We start from the raw sequence: 24,402 nt of genomic DNA, 5'->3' as shown, positions 1-24,402 counted from the left end.
TGCCCACTCGGCCTCCCAAAGTGCTGGGATTACAGGCATGAGCCACCATGCCTAGTCATGTTTCTTTTTTTTTTTAAAATCAATTTATAGTAATTTGTCCCCAGTTACTACTCAGTGAATGTTTGTATGACTGGATCTTGTAGTAATCAGTATCCAAGTTTTTATACATATGTGTTTAAGCATATGTATTTTTAAGCATAGTTGGAGATTATTATGTTTAAGCCTATTTTGAGATTATTTTATTTTTCTGATCCGGTACGTGATTTAATAAATTTCTAATATGTGTTGCCATTTATGTATCTTATTTCAGAGGGCAAAACGGGTGATGTTTTTCCCCCGTTATGCTCAATTCAAGTGCATCGTTGCAAAAGTAGTAATGATAGTTATTGTTATTCCCCCGATCATGAAGTTTTCTGAGCTCAGAGGAAGTGCTACCAGTCAGTAGTTTCATAGATTTTAGAATGCTTCCCAACAGTAAAGTTAATTGAAGCTTAGAAAAATAGATTTTTAAAAAACACACTCGTGGCAATCATACTTTTTAAGACAATGACATACTTTCTTCATGATTGTTTTTTCCTCCTTTAAGAGGATTATGCTGTTTTAGATATCCATTTTGACTTTCACAACTGGTACTTTTTTTTAATCACCCATTTGGCAAACAGTGTTGGGTGACTCAGAATTCATTTTGAATTTGTATGATGGACTTTTATTAAAAGGGGTGACTCAGCTCAACTTTTCTGTCATGATTTTCTTTTCTTGTCTTTCTCCTGTAGATGCACTGAATATTAATTAGTTCTATTGATGTGACTTGTATTTCTTCTGACCTCCTTTTCCTTTTCTCAAGAGCCAGGAGGAGTATAAAATTGGGAATCTGGCCTGGTGCGGTGGCTCACACCTGTAATCCCAGCACTTTGGGAGGCCAAGGTGGGCGGAGCACGAGGTCAGGAGTTTGAGACCAGCCTGACCAACATGGTGAAACCCTGTCTCTACTAAAAATACAAAAATTAGCTGGGCGTGGTGTGGGTGCCTCTAATCCCAGCTACTAGGGAGGCTGAGGGAAGAGAATAGCTTGAACCCAAGAGGCGGACATTGCAGTGAGCCGAGATCGCGCTACTGCGCTCCAGCCTGGGTGACAGAGTGAAACTCCGTCTCAAAAAAAAAAAAAAAAAAAAAATTGGGACTCTATGGCAAAGTGAAGGGACGCTGTACAGAGAAAACATGACTTAATTCAGGAGCTTAAAGGGTTTTTTTGTTTCTTGTTTTCTGTTTTTTTTTTAGGTCCTCCCAATTTGTACTGGACTTTGGAAATCTGAAAGAAGATTTATTCTCCTGTTACTACCTTTATTGTCTAGATCAGGGGTTGGCAAGTTTTTATGTAAAGGGCCAGATAGAAAATATTTTAGGCTTTAGTAAATATTTTACAGTGCCTGTCACAACTACTCAAGCCCACTGTTGTGGTGTAAAAGCAGCCACGGACAATACGCCACTAATAAGCACGGCTGTGTTTCCTAATAAAACTTTGTATTACAAAACAGAGCACCTGGCCATATTTGGCTGGCAGGCTGTGGTTGGCTAGCCCCTGCTCTATACTCATGTAATACATAGATAGTAAATTTATTCTCTGAGCTTTTCTTTCTGTCTCTTACCATGTGTGGTCACCAGCCAGTCACACAATATTTATGGAATTTTTCTATGAAAAATATAGGGCCTTTTCTTGTTCTTGTGTAGCTTACTGTGGAAAGGGGCTACTGGGTGAACAGACACGGTGGTACAGTAGTTGATAAAGGGTGATAGAAGAGTTTTCCGGTTTTGAGTGGTCAAGGATGCCCGGAGCCTGGAGCCCAGTGTACAGGAGGAGGAACAGAAAAGGCGTCTTAACAAATGGTACTGCGGCCAGGGGCGGTAGCTCACACCTGTAATCCCAACACTTTGGGAGGCCAAGGGGCAGATCACTTGAGGTCAGGAGTTTGAGACCAGCCTGGCCAACATGGTGAAACCTTGTCTCTACTAAAAATACAAAAATTAGCCGGGTGCAGTCGCGTGCGCTGAGGCAGGAGAATCCCTTGAATGGAGGCAGAGGTTGCAGTGAGCTGAGATCACACCATTGCACTCCAGCCTGGGTGATAGAGCAAGACTCCATCTCAAAAAAAAAAAAAAAAAAAAAAGTAAAAAGAAAAGAGAAATGCTGCCTGGGACCCAGAGGCATTTGTGAAGGCTTCTGGAAGAAACGTTTAAGAAGTGAACCCTATTCTCAGGAGCAGTAGGGAGCCGCTGGAGGGTGTTAGGTGGAGGAGTGTGACGTGGTCAGTGGCATGTTTTAGAGCATTCTGGGTGTTACAGGAGTATGGACTGAGGGGTGTGCTGTGTTTGTGGTTAGGATGCTGGAAGACCCTGAGGAAACCGTTGCAGCAATCCAGGAGAGAACAGTGCCCTCAACTATGAAGGAGTTAGGTAGTAGAAAATCCTTTTGTTTTTAAAAAGTATTACATGTGGGCCGAGCACGGTGGCTCATGGCTGTAATCCCAGCACTTTGGGAGGCTGAGCTGGGCGGATCACTTAAGGTCAGGAGTTCAAGACCAGCCTGGCCAAATTGGTGAAACCTCATCTCTACTAAAAAAAAAATACAAAAATTAGTCAGGCGTGGTGGTGCATGCCTGTAGTCCCAGCTACTTGGGAGGCTGAGGCAAGAGAATCGCTTGAACCAAGGAGCTGGCGGTTGCAGTGAGCCAAGATTATGTCACTGTACTCCAGCCTGGGCAACAGAGCGAGACTCTGTCTCAAAAAACAAAAAAAAATTGCATGTGGTCACACAATTTGTTTTTCCCCCTTTTAAAGGACTTCCAAGTATCCAGGGAGTTGCACTAGTACAAGAATTGGAGCTTTTCCTTTAACAAATCATACATCTTAATTTTCTTCTCATAATACCACAATAGTTAATTAATAAAATAATCTTACTTATATTTGGGAAAGAAATTTGGGATTAAATAAAAGGCAGATTCTAATTATACTTGGATTAATATTGTTACTCCTACTAATCTGAAACTCCAAGAGTCAGAATCCCCCGAAGGGCTTGTTAAAACACAGATTGCTGGCCCCACCCCCAAGTTTCTGATTCAGCTGGTCTGAGTTGAGATCAGAGCATTTGCATTTCTAACAACTTCCCAGGTGATGCCAATGATGCCTGTCGGGGACCACACTTTAAGAAGTGCTGCCTTAGAGGGTAGACGTGAGAAGCCTTGGGGATTTGGTGGCTCATGTAAAGGTAAGGGAGCGGGCAGAGACAAGGAGAACGTCCAGGTTTCTGGTCTGAGCACTAGGGTAGAGGGTGATGCAATTCACACTGTGTGTAAAATTCGCAATGAGGAGCAGGTTGTGGGGATGATTGGTTCAATTAAAATCCTACTGAATTTGAGGATACCTCTTTAAATATATACAAAAAGGCCATTAGTTTTTTGTATCTGAGGTCAGGAGAGAGAGCCTAGGAGAAGAGAGATTGACGACTCTTCAGTGTGTAGATGATACTTGAAGCCATTATGCTCTGGAAAGTGCCAGTAGAGTGGGAAGCAAGAAGAGACTGACGTATAGATAAATACTTACCCAATAAGGGGAAAAAAGCTACAAAGAGAATGATAAAGACAAAAAAACAAGATATTTTTTAAAAAGAAAGAAGGATTGTTAAGTGATATTCAGTGTTGCCAAGAAATCCAGATAAAGACTGAAAGCTACTGATAATACCCTAGTAGAGAGGAATTCGAGTGGAGCGCTGAGAGCGCTGCCCAGATTTCAGCAGGCTGAGGTTTGGGGACGAGGGGTGTGGGGTGTGGTGGGAAGATGGGAGGTGAAGTCAGTCCACGTGTATGATTAGCTCTGTGCCAGCTCACTTGGGCTTTTTGCTCAGGTAGATGTATCGGAAGGTTAGTGAGGGTGGGAATTGAAGATATCAGCCTAAAGGGGTGGTTTAAAGAGTAGGCTACAAAGTCAGAAGACCAGAGGGGGTGAATGGTAGAAAGGAGGGGAGCCAAGATTCTCAAGGTCTGGAGGCTGAGGGGGTTCGGATAGGATGCCTACAGGTATTATTGGGTAGATAAATTGGTTTTAGTTGGTAAGCTGCTGGAGGGTGTGGCCTGGTGAGTGGTCTGCTGGCTAAGATTGCATGAAGGTGAGTGCTTGCACTGGCTTACTCTCACTTTCTTTCTTCCTCTGGATGTGAATGATTTGCTAATCATGGTTCCCATTCCAGTGTGTAACCAGTTTGCAGGTCATTGTCAGTTTTTTTTGTACTGGTGCTTTAAAAAACAAACAAACTGTTTTCAGTATTTAAAAACACATTAAGCTTTCTATGTACCAGGCTCTGTTTTAAGCACTTTACAATTATTAACTGTTTTAATCTTCATTACAAGCCTGGTGAGATAGTTTTTATTTTCCTTTTGCAGAATACACTGAAGCACAAGAAAATTACGTTCATTTTCTTCCTTGCTTTGAAGTTCCATTACCAACACAAAACCTTCAACTGCATTTTTGCATTTCTGGCTATCTCTGACCCTAACTTGCCACAACACAGATCCACGCAGGTTGGAACACAAAACTGTTTCCTCCTTTGGATATATAGTCTGTAAAATGACTGCTGGGGCCTGCTGTTTTCCTGAGAGTGACTTCTCTTTCTGTGCTTTGTAATTTTACTTCATGATATTTACAGGATTTTATATGTAGAACAGCTCATGTCCAGGTTAAATTCTGTGGGGGGTGGGTGGGAAGTCTCTTGCATTTAGCAGAAGTTTTCAAGGTATTTCCTGATTTGCTTATCAAACATAGCCTATCCCAGGATACGGGAAGAATTTTCCTCTTTTAATTAAATAAGCCATGTGTCTGTACAGTGTACATACTTGACTAATTTGCTGTTTTATGAGGGAATAATAAAAACACCAAAACTGAAGAAGACAAGTATTTAATATAGCCCAGTTCTCTTAAATTGGCAAGTGAAGACACTTGAGCTCAAAAGGTGAAGTGACTTTTCTGTCCAAAATAGCTTTGACAGAGCCAGAATCTTAGTCTCCTGCTGTTCAGGGCAGTTTGCTTTTTCCCCATGCTGCACTGACTTCTATTAGAAAAGGAAAATTTCTTTGATTTACAACAGAGTCTAACTTTCCTCATACTATTGGTAGTTAATGGCCCTGTACATTTGTTAAATGTAGTTGGGTAACAAGTATTTCTTTAACAAACTAATTACCTGACTTCTGGGTCAGGTGAATGTGTTATGAAGAATCCTGGACATTTTTAGAGATCTTTGAAAAAGATGTCAGGGATACTTTTAAGAAAATACTAGGGATTCAAAGATGGAAGACAGCCTAAGACAAGAGTGAAGCTTAGCATGAGTAATCTGCATGAAAAATCTGCATGAAAAATAACAGGCAACGGTATTTTATTTATTTATTTATTTATTTTTGGGATGGAGTCTCGCTCTGTCATCCAGGCTGGAGTGCAATGGCACGATCTCGGCTTGCTGCAAACTCCTCCCCCTGCAAACTCTGCCCCCAGGGTTCTAGCGATTCTCCTACCTCAGCCTCCCGAGTAGCTGGGATTACAGGTGCCCGCCACCACACACAGCTACTTTTTTTGTATTTTTAGTAGAGACGGGGTTTCACCATGTTGGCCAGGATAGTCTTGAACTCCTGACCTCAGGTAGTCTGCCCATCTTGACCTCCCGAAGTGCTGGGATTACAGGCGTGAGCCACCACGCCCAGCCATGTACTTTAAATATCATGGTGAAATGAGAACTTTGAAAACAAGAATTTTAAGTGTCTCCTATGTTTGCGTTTTGTGCAATGAAATGAAGGGGACAGGATAGTTGCTGAGACTGGATTTCGCTATTTACTCTTAGGACAGGAGAGAATGTGGCTATGTGGCACGTTGGACAGGCCTCACATGGTGCTTCTGAGGGAAGTCCTCAGAAGTTGGGTGGTTGAGTTGGGACATTCGGCCTGGGGGAACCAGATGCTCAAAGCCAAATCTGAATTGGAGCCACAATTTCTAAGGTAATTTAGACTTAGCTCCCATGATGCTATGTGTGAAAAACTTGGCAACACTGATTCATTCTGAAGTAGCTACATGAGAGGAGGACAGTTTTGATCACAGACTGATGGGATGCACTTTGGATGCAGATCAGAAATATATCAGAGTCTCCCTGTAGCTTTGAAGTTACAAGGGGGCTACATTTAAGCCTGTAGGTAGGAGTACGGTGGCTTCATTGTCATCACTGTTTTCTGATATTGAGCTTCTCATGGTCCCAGTTAGCCTATATTGAGGCTCCTACTGACCCAGTCAGGAGCATGAAAAGAGGGTGTCTTTGAAAAAAATAAAGCTGCTAGTGCAAAGCCAAAATATAACTGAGATTAAAGACTGTAATGAACCGAGCTATTTTGAATCTGAAAGTTACCTCAGGTTTTGGTAAATATTAATTGTATTTTGATTATATTTACTGAAGATGGATGGACAAGAAGACTTCTGAGCCATGGTCCCAGGGTCATGGGACAAGTGGAGAAAACCTTTTCATATTTATGTATTTATTTATTTATATATTTTTTGGGGGGGAGATAAAGGTCTTTATTGAACAACCTTATCTCACTCAGTAACAAAAGAGCAGGAGGCAACAATTCCCCCGGAAGTCCGCAGTCGTGTCCACCCTTGGCAGCAGGATGCATGGCCCACTGACACATCAGCTGCAGTTCAGAGCCCCTGCTGGTCACTTACAGATCATAACTGGGGTTCTTCCGAAGGATAACAAAACTTTCCAGAATGGGGGTAACAGGAAGAAACTCCTCAGTGGCCAATTCTGCCCGTTCCCCGTGGGCCAACAACACTGGGGTTGTATGTGTCTGGAACCCTGTGATGGTCTTAGGCTTGCCAGCCTGGCCCACCACATCCACTGCCTGGCCTACATGGACAGACACTGGCAATGGCCTCAGCTCCTCATCAAATGTAACCAGTATTCGGGGCCGCGTGGCAGCCACCAGCCCATACAATACATAGTGTGATTTGCCTAGAATAATGTTTCGAACATCCAGGAAAGAGAGAGGCACGGTGAGCAGCCCAGCCATGGCCACTGGACTCATAAGCTGCCAGTCACTGTGGTAGGGGCAGAGGGTAAGTGTACCCTTCCCTAAAGGTGTCAGGCCCTGTGCCAAGTGCACCATGAAGAGGTTGTTGGGGTCCTTGGCATGATATTGAGCTAACTGGTGCAACATTGCAGCCAGATGGGCATTATTGGTACCACTGCCCACCATGCCCATGGCAAAAATGGAGTTATAGGAAACTTCTGGATCAGCATCATGAGATAATTTGCTTAGGGTATCCACGATGTTGATTTGAAACAGAGATGAGGGCCAGTGCTAAAGGTACAGCCCTCCGGAGTGCAGGCTCCCCATATCTCAGCAAGTGGCCAAAGGTTCGTAGTGCTGTCTCTGCACCAATCTCCCCCACAGCAATAAGGGCAATCCCCAGAACAGCCACTCCCTGATGTGCTCCCATGTCAGCAGGGGTTTTCTTTTTGTCCTTGTCCTTCTTTTCCTTCTTGCCTTTGTCTTCCTCCTTCTCTTTGGAGTCAAAGTGTTCACTGCAAACGTGGAGCAGCTGCTGCACCTTCAGCACATTCCCAGAGCCTGCATATGCACACACATCTACCAGTGTGTTGGCAAAACTGCGGAATGGCTCTGATGCAACCTCCAGTGCAGCCAGGATTGCCTCGATGGCCTCACCCTTCCCCAGGTGATTGAGACCCAGTCCAAGAGGAAACCAACGAGCATAAGAGTCCTTGAGCTCAGTACTTCTCCCTGATGGTCTGAAGGATAGTGGAAGTTACATCTCCATTGCAGGACCCCACTGCTATCATTCCACAGGCTAGAGCTGTCACACCTGCCACCTCCATGCTGGACTTTGAATCTCCCATCACAGGCAGCAGCAGTGTTAGGACATCTTCATGATTTGAGCCAGCATAGGCCAAGCCTAGCCCAAAGATGGAACCAAGTCTCATGGTGTTGCTGTTGTGGAGAACATAGTCTGAAAGCAGTCCCAGAGCAGGGACACACTCATTCCAGACCCCAGAGTTCACTATGCCACAGGCAAGAAGAATTCCTGACTTAATGTAGTCCTCAGAGGAGTACAGGTTACTTGTCAATCTGAATGAGGCCACCATCCACATCCCACAGCAGCAGCATCCCAACAGATGCAGCTGCACTCAACATTCCATGGTCCTTGTTCTTGTAAAGCCATTTGTTGCCATCATCTGTTAGCAGCTTGTCTTAAACAAAAGCTGCATTCACAAAGCCATTCACAAAAGAGGAGGCCAGGTTCATGCGGGCAGAGTCCACCTGAGAGCCACTGCCCCCAAACCTGTTGTTCTCTAGGTGGGTTTTGTAGATGTCATCAGGCACCTTGGGCTCCATGATGTCCAGCTCCCGAGCTAAGGCCAAGAAGTTGCTGTTGAGCTGTACATTGGACATGATCTCTGTCAGGTGCTCATACTCCTCGACATCTTCACTCAGCTCCAGGAACACCCCATGCCAGCCTAGCATGAATGCCATCTGTTTCTGTACTACCACATCCTTGCAGGATGTGAAGATGTCTTCTACCAGCTCCATGTCATTGCGCATCAATGCCAATCTCAGAGCTTTAGGGAAGCGGCTAAACTTTCAGAACACACCCAGGGCACAACGCAGTAGGACTGAGTTCTCAGACTCAGACACGTAATTCACACAACTGGTGAGATAAAGGCAGACCTTTGTGTATGCATTCTCATCAATGTCCTTCTCCAGCATGTCCACCTGCTCAATTTCCATAAGTAGGTCGCAGGCCTCATGCTCTGCGTCGTGGGCCATGTTGTAGGGGACGATTTCCTTCACCAGAGTGAGCAGTGGCTCCTGCTAGACCTTCTCCGCATCATCCAGCTCCTGCCACTCCTTAGCCACTTCTCCTGCCAGGTGCCTGACATACTCATGACTCCATGATGCCAATTCCTTCTGGGAGCCTACTAGCCGATACTTGAGGCACTCGCACTCCCCACTCATGGTCATGCACAAAACAGAGATGATGTCAGCAGCAAAATGCTCATTCTCCCCAGGGGCCACGTTCTCATAGATTTCCTTCAGTTTGCCATAGTGTGGACGCAGAAATTTGAGAGGCTTGGTCACCAACGTCATGGAAGTTGTAGAAGAACGAATCTGCCTTCGCATTTCCTCCAGCGCTGGTCGATACAGGGATGTGTCCTTCTCCCCGAGTCATTCCACGAGCAACTCCAGTTCATCTTGAAGCTGTTTATCTTCCTCAGACAGCTCCTGTTCTTTGTCCTTGTCCCCGGCATCCCGCCGCTCCTTGCCGCTTGGCTTCTCATCCATGCCGCTGGGGGCCGCCGCTGGGGGCTGCTGGGACTGCACCAGCGTCTTGTCCCATCCTCCCTCGTCCATCTCCGCTGCCACTGCCCTTTAATTTTCATGGGTACATAGTAATATATATATGTATATATTTATAGGGGAAAAACTTTTTCTTTAGTGTTGTATTTGACATGCACTTAATGTTTTTACTACAATGAGGCAATTTTTCTTTTTCTTTTTCTTTTTCTTTTTTTTTTTGAGACAGGGTCTTGCTCTGTGACCCAGGCTGGAGTACAGTGGTGCAATTATATGACACTGCAGCTTCAGACTGTTGAGTAGCGAGGACCACAGGCACGTACCACCACACTCTGCTAATTTTTATATTTTTTGCAGAGACAGGTTCTGGCTATGTTGCACAGGCTGGTCTTGAACTCTTGGCCTCAAGTGATCCTCCTGCCTCAGCCTCCCAAAGTGCTGGAATCACAGGTATGAGTGAGGGTGCTGGGACAATGAGGCGATTTTCATATTCAAAATAGATGGCAGCCAAAGCCAGGCCAAGGGTCGAGGCAGAAATCTTGCATTATGTGTGTTAGAATGCTACAACATTTGACACAATAGCCTGCAGACAGGGGTGCTCAGGAGACAGGTTTTGAGCTTCATGCATCAATTATCTGGTCTTTGAGGGTGACATCTGTTGGTACATGTAATCACTCTTCTTCCCAGGTGTAGATTGTGTAACTGAAGGATAGGGTCTACATATGCCACGTTCAAAGTGATTTTAAAAAATAGTATGGCTGGGCTCAGTGGATCAGTGGATCACACCTGTAATCCCAGCACTTTGGGAGGCCAAGATGGGCAGATCACGAGGTCAGGAGATCGAGACCATCCTGGCTAACATGGAGAAACCCCGTCTCTACTAAAAAAAAAAAAACAAAAAAACAAAAAATTAGCCGGACTTGGTGGTACGTGCCTATAGTCCCAGTTACTTGGGAGGCTGAGGCAGGAGAATTGCTTGAACCCAGGAGGCGGAGGTTGCAGTGAGCTGAGATCGTGCCACTGCACTCCAGCCTGGGCGACAGAGCAAGACTCTGTCTCAAAAAAAAAAAAAATAGTATGGCCAGGCACAGTGGCTCACACTTGTAATCCCAGCACTTTGGGAGGCCAAGGCGGGCAGATCACTTGAGGTCAGGAGTTCAAGACCAGATTGGCCAACATGGTGAAACCCCGTCTCTACTAAAAATACAAAAAATTAGCCGGGCGTGGTGGCATGCAACTCTAGTCCCAGCTACTCCAGAGGCTGAGATGGGAGAATTGCTTGAACCCAGGAGGTGGATGTTGCAGTGAGCTGAGACTTTGTCTCAATAAATAAATAAATAAATAAATAAATAATAAAAATTTAAAAAATAGTATATAGTGAAGAGTAGAGTGCCTGATTTACTATTTAGTAATAAAACATTCACTTTCCTTATAGACTGTTTTGAATTTATTTAGGAACTTGCCCCGAAATAAGTGAACACCAATCTAGTATCATTATTGTACCATTTCACTTGACAGTTGTTACAGAGTCTGTTCTTTAAAGTGGAATCTTGATAGAATGGGAATTTCAGACTCATCTTGGAGATAAGCTGTAAACAACTAATGGTGGATGATGTTCTTCTCAGGGTAAGGTGGAAGACGGGGCAATTAGACTCCATGGTGAATGCAGATTAATGAATCTAAGTGAGTCTATTTGGTTTTTTCAGTTTAGTTGGCCGGAGTGGAGGAGCGAGTCATAGAAAATTGGGGCTTTTTTTTCTTGTTTCTTCATGCCATGCCATTCAGTACTGACTGAGGGTCAAGCACTGTGCTAAGTACTTAACATGATCTCTTCAATTAATTGGTCTTAACTTAAATAACTCAGTTAATCTGACTTCCATTTTCTGATGTAAAAACTGAGACTTAGGGTAATTTGCCCAGAGTCAGTTGTTTTGTAAGTGGCAGAAGATGGAATTCCAACCCACGAAGGCTAACTCTACATCTTGTGCCCTTTCTCCACCCTCCATAGCCAATCTGTTGGCCTTTTTTCTCTTTCTGTTGCCATCACTCTGGTCTAAGCCACCTTAGTGTTGAGGCTGGTCTCAAGTGGTAGTCCCCTAATTAGTCTCCATGGGTTCACTCTGCTCTCTTTAGTTCCTTCTCCACAAAAGAGTGATTTTTTTTTTCTTTTTAAAAGATAGGATTTCTCTCTGTCACCCAGGCTGGAGTGCAATGGAAAAATCATAGCTTACTGCAGCCTCGAACTCCTGCACTCAAGTGATCCTCCCACCTGGGCCCCCCAAAGTGCTAGGAATACAGGTGTGAGCCATTGCACCTGGCCTTGATTTTTAAAAACCAAGTCCAATCTTGTTACACTTGGAGATGCTTTACCCTAGGGTCATACTGTAGCTCTTATTTATGACCTACAGGGACCTCCCTTAGCTACCTGCTGGCTAGGTCGGCAGCTTCATCTTGTGCTATTCTGTGTTACTGTGCTGCCTGGGAATATTTATAAAACGCAAATTCTTGGGCTCTGCTTCTGGAAAATCTGATTGACTAGATCTGAGACTGGGCTCTGGGAATATGAATTTTTGATAAGCCAGATTCGGGAAAGTCTTGCTCTAGAAAGTGTGTTCTGTGAATATTAGTTGCTACTTCGCCATGGAAGCTGCTCTTGTCTTTTGTTCTTTCACTCACCTTTGAATTCTCAAGAGTTACAGCTCTGCTCATGAGAGATGCTGTGCCAGAGCTAAGCCTTGTTAACAAAATGTTTTCCCTGGATTGATCATTATGGCTTTGGTTAACTTCTTGTGTGTAACTGAGAAACTGCTCAGCCAAGAGAGACGGAGAGACACACGGAGAGAGACAGAGAGAGACAGGGACAGAGACAGAGAGAGAGACAGAGACAGAGACCGAGAGAGACAAACAGAGATAGACAGAGAGACAGAGATAGACAGAGACAGAGACAGACAGAGAGAGAGACAGAGACAGAAACAGACAGAGAGACAGACAGATAAAGAGAGAAAGACAGAGAGAGACAGAGACAGAGAGAGACAGAGACCGAGAGAGACAAACAGAGATAGACAGAGAGACAGAGATAGACAGAGACAGAGACAGAGAGAGAGAGACAGAGACAGAAACAGACAGAGAGACAGACAGATAAAGAGAGAAAGACAGAGAGAGACAGAGACAGAGAGACAGAGACCGAGAGAAACAAACAGAGATAGACAGAGAGACAGAGATAGACAGAGAGAGAGAGACAGAGACAGAAACAGACAGACAGATAAAGAGAGAAAGACAGAGAGAGACAGAGACAGACAGAGAGAGAGAAAGACAGAAAGACAGAGAGACAGAGACAGAGAGAGAGAGAGAAAGACAGAGAGAAAGACAGAGAGACAGAGACAGAAACAGACAGAGACAGAGAAAGACAGGAAAGATACAGAAAGACAGAGAGAGACAGAGAGAGAGAAAGAGAGAGAGAGAGACAGGGAGAGAAAGAAAAGGAGAGAGAGAGAGAGGAGAGAGAGAAGGAGAGAGAGAGACTGAGACTGAGTTTGTCTCCAATTGGGGTTAACAGAATTTTTGGTGGAATTAACACCACTTTTTATTTCTTACAAGAACTTTCTCTATTTAATTTTCTCTATTTGAAAAAACTTGAGATGTAAAATGCAGATGTTCATACCCAGGTATGTTGCTGAATAAAAACTCTGTATATTGGCCAGGTGCAGTGGCTCGCGCCTGTAATCCCAGCACTTTGGGAGGCCGAGGCAGGTGGATCACGAGGTCAGGAGATCGAGACCATCCTGGCTAACATGGTGAAACCCCTAAAAATACAAAAAATTAGCCGGGCATGGTGACGAGTGCCTGTAGTCCCAGCTACTCAGGAGGCTGAGGCAGGAGAATGGCGTGAACCCAGGAGGCAGAGCTTGCAGTGAGTCTAGATCACGCCACTGCACTCCAGCCTGGGCGACAGAGCGAGACTCCGTCTCAAAACAACAACAACAACAACAAAAAAAAAACAACTCGTATATTAAATGTAATCTTATTCAATATATACTGTACTCATAAGCCTAAACCCCAGGGTTTTTCTTCCTTTATATATTAACATGTGTTTTGAAATGTGCTTTTGAAATACAAGGGGTTGTAAAACATTGAACTTGCAGAATGTGGACAATAAAGTAACCATTTTTGTACTTATCAAAGTTTCAAACAACCCTAGAAAAATTTGGAAAACTTTTGCAAGAATCTTGTCTGTAAGGTTTATATTCTATATTAAGAAGTTATTATGTAATGCACATACAGATACAGATAAAATTACTTTTCACAGATTAATTTTTACAGATATTTTTGTCTGCCTTTATCACCAAGTATTTGATTTGTAAGTTGTTTAGGTGCACCTCATATGTGTGCATAAAATGAACAAGGTACTATTCATGTCACATCCATTTCAGTTCTTTGTTGTTGGTTAATTCTAGCATTTGTACTGCATTAAATTATTTTATTGCAGTGTTGATTTTTATTTTCCCCATTTGCACTGAAGAGAATATAAGGTTGACATTTCTTTTTGGCATGTTTCTAAGCTCAGCAAATATAGCAACCAAGGTGCTAAATTTCAGTCAAAAATAGAACTCCTCAGCCTCATTTTGGAAATTTCTTCTCATTCATGCACAGGGATTCTAGTGTCAAATTTTTAGCTCTGCCCTCTGCTGGTCATTTCAAATTATGCAGAAGAATTCTCAGAACAGTATTCATTTCCAAATGTAAGGAGTTACAGGAAGGCGTCTTAAAATTTCACCACTGCAAAATATAGTCACAGGAAGATTAATTGTAATAGCTTTACATTTTAAAATCAAAAATTCTTTGAGGTAAATTTTTGAAATTAGAGAGTAGCGAAAGCTTTATAGATTTTTCAAGAAAATAGCATTTGTGTTTTTTTTCCCTGAGTACAGGTGAAAGCAAATATGGTTATAGTTAAGGTATCAATAACATTAGAGAAAACAATCTGATATGTATAAATGCTAATGTTGATTAAGTATTTTTTGTCCTCTTCTGATACAGTACTTACTCCATTAAAGTCTCTTGATAGGTTAAAATAACACAACTTCCTTTTCAGATAAAACAGATTCTTAATTAAGTTGTATTTGCTAAAGGTTATATGCTCCTTTAGCTAAATGATTAACCCTTATTGAAATATGTTTTCACTTTTAAGGATTTGAACAAAAATTTTGTACAGAAGCTTATATCAAGATAGAAAGATCATGGATGCTTATAGATACGATGAACTGCTAATGAAAATTGAGGTCAGCCAGCCATCAGACATAGTCAACAAATCACGCGGGTGGAAACTGGGTAGTCTCTTCTGTGTACAGAAGGAAAATGATTATTGATGAAACAAGACATCAGTCCATCCCATGTGCTCATTAATTATGAACAAGAAACAATGTCTGTAAACACAAGGAAAGTTTTTACAACGCGAGACCAAGAAAAACAGGGAAGGCATATCTTGCTCACAGCCTTGTTAGATCAAGGCTTTAATTAAGGTCAAGCTGATATTTAATAATAATTTGAGACTAAAGTCCAGCTAAAGAGTACTGAGCTAGGTGATGAAAATTGGTTTTGTTTCTCAACTCTTACCAACGGTGTGGCCTCACCAGTAAAAGTCAAACTAAATCCCTCTAATGACCCATTTAATGCTAATAGTCACCACTTTTTGAGCTTTGCTGAGGGTTTTACACATGTCATTTGATCTTTAACACCCCTTGGAGGTTTTGTTAGGTGTGTTTTTTATAAAGAGACTGGTCATAATAATTAGTAGAGAAGCATTCAGATCTAGGTATGATAAACTCTGAAATGCCTGCTCTTAACTGCTGTGTCTATTATGCAGAAGTCCCTAAATCTGTTTTGGAATAATCATTACAGGCTATGCATCCACACGTGTTAGCATTTCACAAGTATGTTCAAAGGCGAAGAGATGATTAGGTTTTCACAGTAACCTTCCCTATATCCATAGCTTCAGAAAATAAGAAATATGTAGTAGAAATTAACCATCCTTCTATGGGACTATACATGGATATTATGGATAAATATCTTGGTTTCTAAGTCCCAATTGTTATGTTGATTTAAGGGCATGGTCTTTAGAAATGACTTGTTCAAATTCTCTACTTTAGTCTATTGAATTATATTTGGGCTCAGCAGATCAAAGCACTGCACGTGAAGGCCGACCTCGTCTTTAAATGATGATAATAATAACTGTAGCCATGATGGCTATATAGTCTACTAACGGGTGAGTCAGTGCCCATTCTAAGCACCAACAAGTCACCCTAGTCTATAAGTAGCAGAGCATGTCACAGATCTTAATCTCAGTTCCAGCCTGTTTCCTGTGCTATCCGTGGTTGGTGACAGATCTTAAGGCTGAGCCCTTATTTTAGCTTTTCTTTCTGTGAAAAGAGACCCAACAGGCAGCTTTCATATATGTGCTACTTCTGCTTGGTATGTGTTTTCCTGGAGCAAATTGTTCAAACCTCACCTTCAGCTAACACCTTTGAGAAAATGTAAGCTCCGTTGTGGGTGAAGTCTGGATTCTGAGAGACAGGAGTCTTAGAAAATTGTGAATGCAGTTTCATACAGTATTTCTTTTTGCTTAAGAAAATCTTTATGATAGGCATTTAGATGTTGCCCCACTCAGCTTGAGACTTGCTATCTAATTTTAAGACTGAATCACTGAAAAGTGTAAGTGTACCTCTGAAGGAGCAGAACTCTCTGTGTGGCAAAGCAGAGGGACCAATGGACTTTTTCTTTATTTTATTTTTTTGAGATAGGGTCTTGCTGTGTTGTCCAGACTGGAGTGCAATGCTGCGATCATAGCTCACTGCAGCCACAAACTCCTAGGTTCAAGCGATCCTCCCACCGTAACCTCCCTAGTAGCTGGGACTACAGATGTGCACCACCTAGCCAATCTAATTTTTTTTCTTTAAATAGAGATGGGGTTTTGCCATGTTGCCCAGGCTGCTCTCGAACTCCTGGGCTCAAGCAATCCTCCTGCTTCGGCTGGCCTCCCAAAGTGCTGGGATTACAGGCGTGAACCACCATGCCTGGCCTCCAATGGACTTTTTAATGCATGTCACTGTTCTAAATTAATCCCTGCTATCAGCACTTTTCATATTCCCTTTTCTTATTCCTTCTTGAGGGTAGGTACCACCATGGGCTCTGGCATTTACAGAATGCACATAATTCTCCTCTCTGTCTAATCCAGTCCTCATCCTCTGTCTTCTCTAGGCCCCGTCTAGAATCTGTGTGCTCTTCACTGGACCCTTTTGATACTCCGAGCTCATTTAAAAAAGAAAAAAAGAAAAAGCCTTACATTCCTTTTATTCCTTCCCTTAACTCAAAATTGGTTTCCTTTTATAAGGCTATAGTTTTTGAAATTCACCCCACTCTAATTCCTTCCTTTGGATCTTCTGCTCTCATAGAGCCAGGAGGAGGATGTGTGTGTATGTGGGGGTGGGTTCCATATGCTTAACCTTTTGTTTCCATTTCCAAATTTGTCCTAGCAAAAGCATCATGCGGTAGACTCATACATACCACGCTCTCTTCTTCTTACGCTTGTTCCCATAATTGCTGGAGAACCTCAGCACAGTGGCCCTGTTGCTTGTGCCTACTTCTGGGATGAGCTAGGACTAAGCAGAGACAACATCCGGAGAAACTAATATCATGCTAGAATACCAATCTATGAAATTCTATTTCTGGAACCTTTGCTGCTCTACTAAGCAGATCCATGCAGAGAGAAGCCTGCCACTGTCTTGGCATTTCTCAGCCTTTCAACCCTGTGGAGTGTCTATTTTGCAAGTCACCACCTCCTTCTCCCTTACTCAGAGCCATCAGTGATTATTGGAGACAGCTACAAAACAGTGGCAATAAAATCCACTAAACTTTCCAGAGGCCCAGTCTGAGTTGTTCACCCTGTAGCCCTGTGATTTTGGGTGAGTTACTTATTTGAGACTTAGTGTTTTCATCTGTAAGATGAGGAAAATAGAAGAGTTTTGGTGAGGATCAGATAAAATATCAGGCACTTATGTAAGAGAACATTATAGAGTAAGTGTGGTGGAATCCCCAGGCGGGTCTGAGTCATGGCTTTGCTGGGTGATTGCTGTGTGGCACTGGCTGGCTCACTTGTCCTCCGTGGGCTTGGTTCCTAGTTGTTAAGATGGAGGGTTAGTGATATTTACAACGTGGGCTGTAAAGGGGCTATGGCAATGCCCAGCATAGAGCGAGGGCTGAGTAGATGCTAGAGCCATTTTATCATCATTTTTGTTGTTATATTCATGGCAGGACTTTTTCGGGCAAAATTCTTATATCATCTCATTTAATCTCACTCGGTTCTCAAAAAGTACCCCTTGAGCTGGTTGTATTTACAGGTTTTTTTTTTGTTTTTTGTTTTTTTTTTTGACAGGCTTGCAGTTGAACGATCATAGCTCACTGCAGCCTTAACCTCCTGGGCTGAAGTGATCTCCCACCTAAACCTCTCTAGTAGCTGGTACCACAGGTGCATGCCACCATGCTTGGCAAATTTATTTATTTATTCTTTTGTAGAGACGAGGTCTCACTATGTTGTCCAGGCTGGCCTTGAACTCAGGGCTCAAGTGATCCTCTCAGCTCGAATTCCCAAAGTGTTGGGATTACAAGCGTGAGCCACTGCTCCCAGCCTGTATGATACTATTTTATAGGCCAGGGACCAAAGGTTCTCACAGGTAAATTTCTAGAAAAAGATGGAGTTATGGTTTAAGCCCAGAAGTTGCCTCATTTAAATTTCATGAACTTTTTGTTGGATTATGATAAAGCTAACATGCAGTAAGGGATTCAAGAAGTGTGAATACCAGCCGGGCGCTGTGGCTTACACCTGTAATCCTAGCATTTGGGAGGCCAAGGAGGGTGGATCACCTGAGTTCAGGGGTTCGAGACCAGCCTGGCCAACATGGCAAAACCCTGCCTCTACTGAAAATACAAAAATCAGCCAGGTGTGGTGGTGCATGCCTGTAATCACAGCTACTCGAGAGGCAGGAGAATCTCTGGAACCCAGGAGGCGGAGGTTGCAGTGAGCCGAGATCAGGCCACTGCACTCCAGCCTGGATGACAAAGTGAGATTCCATCAAAAAAAAAAAGAAGTGTTAATACCTACAAGGCCTACCCAGTTAAGAATAATTCATGTCCGTGTCTTAGGAGAACTTACGTTCTCACTGGAGAGAGGGAGCAGACAGACAATGCATCAAAGAGAATTCTCAGTTCAAACACAGTAAATGCTGACACAGATAGTACAGAGTGCTCTGGGAACACAGATGAAGCAATAAACACCTGTGTAAGTGGAGGAAGGACCCATTCTAGAAAGGTGGCATTTGAAGTGGCACATGAAGGTTAAGTAGGAGTTTTCAAGGTGGAAAAGTCAGGTTGTTCTTGGCGGAAAACCTGGTTTCTGCCTCAGAGATATGGTTGGCTATGAAAGATCCTGACACATTGAAGAAATGGTGAGCAATTCCAGTTGGCAGAAACCAAGGTGGGCTGTGAAGGATGGGCGGAGAGAGGGATGGGTGATACTTGTTACTAAGGGCATCTTCATAGGCACATCGGCAATCCCAATTCCATCTCAGAATCATTAGAGGTCTCAAATATTTGTATTTACTCATTTTTAAAGGCTAGTCAAGTGTAGTAGTGAGAAGAAGGAAAGAGTGAAACAAGGAATTTGATCTGTAACTGATTCTGAACAATCAATTGAAATCAATTGAAATAACTCACTACCCTTGGACCAACCAGAGGTCTCAGATTTGTAGTAGCAAGAAAGGAATATGCTAATTTTTTCCTTCCTTCCTTCCTTCCTTCCTTCCTTCCTTCCTTCCTTCCTTCCTTCCTTCCTTCCTTCCTTCCTTCCTTCCCTCCCTCCCTCCCTCTTTCTTTCTTCCCTCCCCTCCCTTCCCCTCCCCTCCTTTTCTTTTCAACAGGGCCTTGTGCTGTCGTCCAGGCTGGAGTGCAGTGTTGTGATCATGGCTCACTGCAGCCTCAACCTTTCAGACTTAGGCAATCCACCGACCTTGACCTCCTGAGTAGCTAGGACTAGAGTTGCACACCACCACACCCTCCTAATTTTTGTATTTCTTGTAAAGACAGGGTTTCATCATGTTTCCCAGGCTAGTCTCAAACTCCTGAGCTCAAGCAATCCACCCACCTCGGCTGCCAAAATGCTGGGATTACAGGTGTGAGCAACCACACCTGGCCACTAATCTTTGCTTTTGATGAAGATGATTTTCTGCATAGTGGAGAGCTAGCTACAAGGATGTGGTAATCATGTAAGAGACTATAAATCTTGTTTTAATTTTTATTTTTTTAACCAATCTCATTCTGCTGCCCAGGCTAGAGTACAGTGGTGCAATCATGGCTTACCGTAGCTTCTAACTCCTAGCCTCGAGTGATTCTCCCACCTCTACCTCCATCTCTGGAATAGCTGGGATTAGATGTGCACTGCCATGCCTAGCTATTTTTAAATATTTTGTAGAGACAGGGTCTAGCTATGTTGCCAGGTTGGTCTCAAACTCCTGGCCTCAAGTGTTCCTCCTGCCTTGGCCTCTCAAAGTGCTGGGATTACATGAGCCACTGTGCCTGGCCTATCAAAATGTTTTTAAACTAGATTTGAGAGCCCAAAGTGATTGAGATGAATAAGAAACGCATTCTACAGACATATCTGAGATGGAAATAATTCATTTTGGTGACTTACTAGATTTAGAAGGTTGTCAAAGATCAAGGTTTCTAGTTTTGGAGATTAGATGGGCAATTCTTTATTGAGTAATGTTTTTAAATAATTCATGCTCTTAATTTTTGATGAGCAATCCACAATTTGTTAGTATATAAAAGGACTCTTTAGCTATATCATTAAAAAAAATCTGACCATCTGGACTGGCACTTCAAAATTAGATACTTATTTTTTTTATTAATGACTAAAACTTGGAATTTTTATAAATATATATCACCGTAAAGGGACAGACGTGGTGGCTCACTCCTGTAATCCTAGCACTTTAGGAGCCTGAGGCAGGAGAATCACTTGAGCCTAGGAGTTTGAAACCAGCTGAGGCAACATAGTCAGACTCTGTCTCTACTAAACAACAACAACAACAAAAAAAAGTCAGCCAGGCACAGTGGTGCATACCTATAGTCCCAGCTACTTGGAAGGCTGAAGCGGGAGGATCACTTGAGCCAGGAGTAGGAGGCCGAAGTGTGCTATGATTGCACCACTGCACTCTAGCCTGAGCAATAGAGTAAGACCCTGTCAACAACAACAACAGCAAGAAGTATGTCATTGAAAACAGCCTCATGCAGAGGGAAATGTTCAGCTGGCTTTGAGGCAGATAAAAAAAATCCATTTGTTTAAACTCCAAACCATTCACTACTTCCGAAAATTTATTTTAGGATACTTAAAATTTATTGATTGCCTTCTCTTAAGATGTCTCAGCAGAGGCATTTCCTTTTAATTCATCCATGTTGCTCTTGTTACATTTCCAAAGGAAGTGCTACAGAGGTAATGCAGAGTCAGGAAGCTGGTTCCAGTAACGCTGTGAAGGGAGTGAGGGCAGGGTTTAGTCTCTGAAATAGACTGTGCACTTGCTTCACAAGAGGGATTTTTTCTCTCCAACAGCTGAGTTAGAGCAGGCTAAGGTGGTGGGCTGAAATCCTAGTTGGCCCTAGGATGGTAAGAGAAAGCATCCACTCTTGGGATGGGACGGAATTATGCAAAGTAGAAAAGGTTTGTCAGGACCTGTCTCCAGAAAGGATCAAGCAGAATGCATTGACCAAGAAGATGGAATTTGAACATCTACAGGTTAGTAGGAATCACTGAGGAAGTGGGATATGTTAGATTAATAGATGCAATTCATTAATCGCCTGAATTATAATATACAGGAAAGACAAGAAGAAAGAAAAATAAGATCTAGAAACAAAGAGGATTTACTTTGCTATTTGAGCAAGCTTTTGAAAGCTTTAGGAAGAGTGGACAGAATAATAGAATTATTCAATTTAAATGGATTTACTCTTAATTGTACTTGCTGATATCTAGAAAATGAAAGTTAAGAAAAAAACTTTATTTCTTAGCAATAAAAGGCATTTAACTATTGACTTTAAAAAGTCTACCGCACAGCTTACATTATTTAATATGACAAATTATTGTTTCCTCTACAGTGCTGTGTTAATAGCTAATACTTTACATAGCTACCTTCTGAAGCTGTAGAGAGGCTTACAACTTTAACGTTTCATGCTGACATTTAGTTGATCCTAGTTTATCTGGCATAAAGTAGTTGCTCACAATTACTCAAGAACTGAGCTTCGTGTATGTCTGTGGTAGAAATCTGTGGGAGTATGTGAGTTCATTAAAACCGTGCTTTCCTAGTCATTGCTATTAGTTTAACGCTTTCCTTGAAATATCAGTCACTGAGAGAAATAATAGCTTCTGTTATGGCTCTGCACAGCTGTACTGAAAGATTTTGTTTTCACTTTTCAGAAGTATTAGAAAAGTTGACTCCATGTCTGGGTTATCTGAAGGTGAAACCAGTCAATGATTATAATAACTTCTTTTTTAATTTAGAAGGGAAATGAAGGAAGGGGAAAAAAGGAAGTAATGAAGTGGGGGAAAGGAAGGAATGAAGGAAGGAAAGAAGCAATATTAACTATAGTAACTGTAGTTGGTACTATTTATGGAACACTTGATATTTCAGGCATTATGATTTGCAAAAATTATCTCATAATATCCCCATTTTACAGAGGGAAAATTGAGGTTCAGGGAGATTAACTATTCAAGACTGGCACTTCAAAATTAGATACTTTAAAAAAAATGACTAAAACTTGGAATTTTTATAAATATATATCACTGAAAAGGGCCAGACGTGGTGGCTCACTCCTGTAATCCTAGCACTTTAGGAGCCTGAGGCAGGAGAATCACTTGAGCCTAGGAGTTTGAAACCAGCTGAGGCAACATAGTCAGACTCTGTCTCTACTAAAAAAAAAAAAAAAAAAAAAGTCAGCCAGGCACAGTGGTACACACCTATAGTCCCAGCTACTTGGAAGACTGAGGCCTTCCAGGATTTAAAATTAATTTTTTAAATTCTAAGAGCATCCCCTAATCCCCATAAGATCCTGCCTCTCTCATTTTTTTTTTCTTGCAGCTGGATAATGTTAGAAGATGTGTTAAATATTTAATCCAGCCGGAATGCCAAGTTGGATTCAGCTTGGATTTGAAAAACAAAACCAAACCAAAAAGAAAACCACTGGTTTTCAAGGCCTCAGAGCATAAGCTTTGTGTATTACAGGAAAGCTTCTATGCTTGGCTGGAGGTAGGAGAACCTTTCTGTCTTTTTCTGAATTTGCTATGACCTTGGGTAAGTCAACTGACCTCCCTGGGTGATGTTCAGAGCATTATTGATGTTATATAATTTATTCTTATCAATGCCACAAGGTTGGCTAGATATGTTTCCTCTCTAATGTATGATTAGGAAAGAGTCATTTAGACTTCAGTTAATTTTATTTTCTTCAAGGTCAACCAATAATTCAGACATCAAGTTGAATGGAAATGAGCTTCTAAATATAGGTCAAATACTTTTATAAAAATCACATAACTGCATCTCCCCCCCACCATGCCTGAATTTGATCCATCTCCCAATAAGCTCTCCCAAGCTACTTCGTAGTTTCTATTGTTAGTGTGTTACTGACCAAGTGCACCAGTCCTGCATTTTGTGTCGAACTGATTAATAATTTTCTTCTGAACCCCTAATGCATCCCCTATTTTGTCCACGTTCTCATAAAGACTCTAGTTGATAAAAATGACAGGCTGAATATTGCTAATGTAATATTTCAATTCAGATGTAACATCTCTTAAAGATTGAGCTAATTAATACCATGTTTTTATGTTTCATATTGTATTTATTATTCTTTGGTAGCTTAATGATTACCCTTCTACATAATATTTATATATAGTCTTTTATCTGGAACCAATAAGAAGATTTGAGAAAAGTTATGAAACTGCTATAAAACATTATAAAAACTGTTTCCCGTTCAACCTGACTGCTTTGTTTCCCTTAATTCTGGGATTTTCCATCATTTGCATTATCTAATTGATGATAGAATAGTCTCATGGTACCATAAAGTAAAAGACTAACAAGAAATTTTAATTGGTTTGCTTGTCCAACTACTACAAAATTATAAAGACTGCCTTTTTCTGTGTTTTTTTTTTAAATTCACCCTATGAAACTTATCTTTATGTCTGTCTTTTCTCTGATACGCTGGGGTTTAAAGTGAGCTGCTTTAGCCTCATTAGAAATAAAAGGTATCGTGTTAATGTCTTCTAGATGACCTTTAGTAATTTGAGAGATATTCTCCATTTTTCTAGGCTTGACACTCTATTTTTTCCCTGCTCTTCTAACTCCTGTATTCTGTGGCTTCTGTATTTGACAGTAGTAGCCCCACTCCCAGCAAACCTGAGCCGTCACATCTCTCTCTTTTGGTTATGGAGTTCAAAATGGGGTCCCTCACCCATCTAAGAGTCAGGTATTACTTTGTTCTGGCTGTGTGAGAAGTGGAAGGCTAGTGAAATGAACTAATAGGATCTTCAAAGTGAAACAGACCATATCCAACTTGTAGCCATGTCGGAAAGCCTGTCCACACTATCATTACAAGCTCAGAACAGAGTGTGGGGAGAACCTATTCTATTTAACCTAACCTGTTTGTGGGGAGCCAGCCCTGACTGCCATTTATTACTTTTAATTCTAATTACAAATAATGCATGCTCACTGAGAGGGTTTGAAAGTTTATTTTAAAAAGCCCAAGTCATGGTGGTATGAATGTTTTTGCTCTCTCTTGAGTGCTTAGATTTTCAAGCCCTCTTGGAGCATATGAATTATTTGTATACATGGAGATATATATATATATCTGTGTGTGTATATATAGATATATATACACACACACACACACACATACACACATATTCTTTTGGTCTTGTCTT

At 42.0% G+C, this 24,402-nt stretch overlaps 1 protein-coding gene and 1 pseudogene across 4 annotated transcripts in view; one reads left to right on the top strand and one right to left on the bottom strand.

The window, feature by feature from the left end:
* Window positions 1-24,402, top strand: part of FMN2 (formin 2) — a 389,598-nt gene that overhangs the window by 45,863 nt on the left and 319,333 nt on the right. The window lies entirely within an intron of this gene.
* LOC101059795 (26S proteasome non-ATPase regulatory subunit 2-like) lies at window positions 6,716-9,464 on the bottom strand (annotated as a pseudogene).

Source organism: Pan troglodytes, chromosome 1, assembly GCF_028858775.2.
Source record: "Pan troglodytes isolate AG18354 chromosome 1, NHGRI_mPanTro3-v2.0_pri, whole genome shotgun sequence".
In the NCBI taxonomy this organism is placed as follows: domain Eukaryota; kingdom Metazoa; phylum Chordata; class Mammalia; order Primates; family Hominidae; genus Pan; species Pan troglodytes.
Note: the sequence above shows the minus strand (reverse complement) of the source record. Positions and strands in the feature narration are given on the sequence as shown.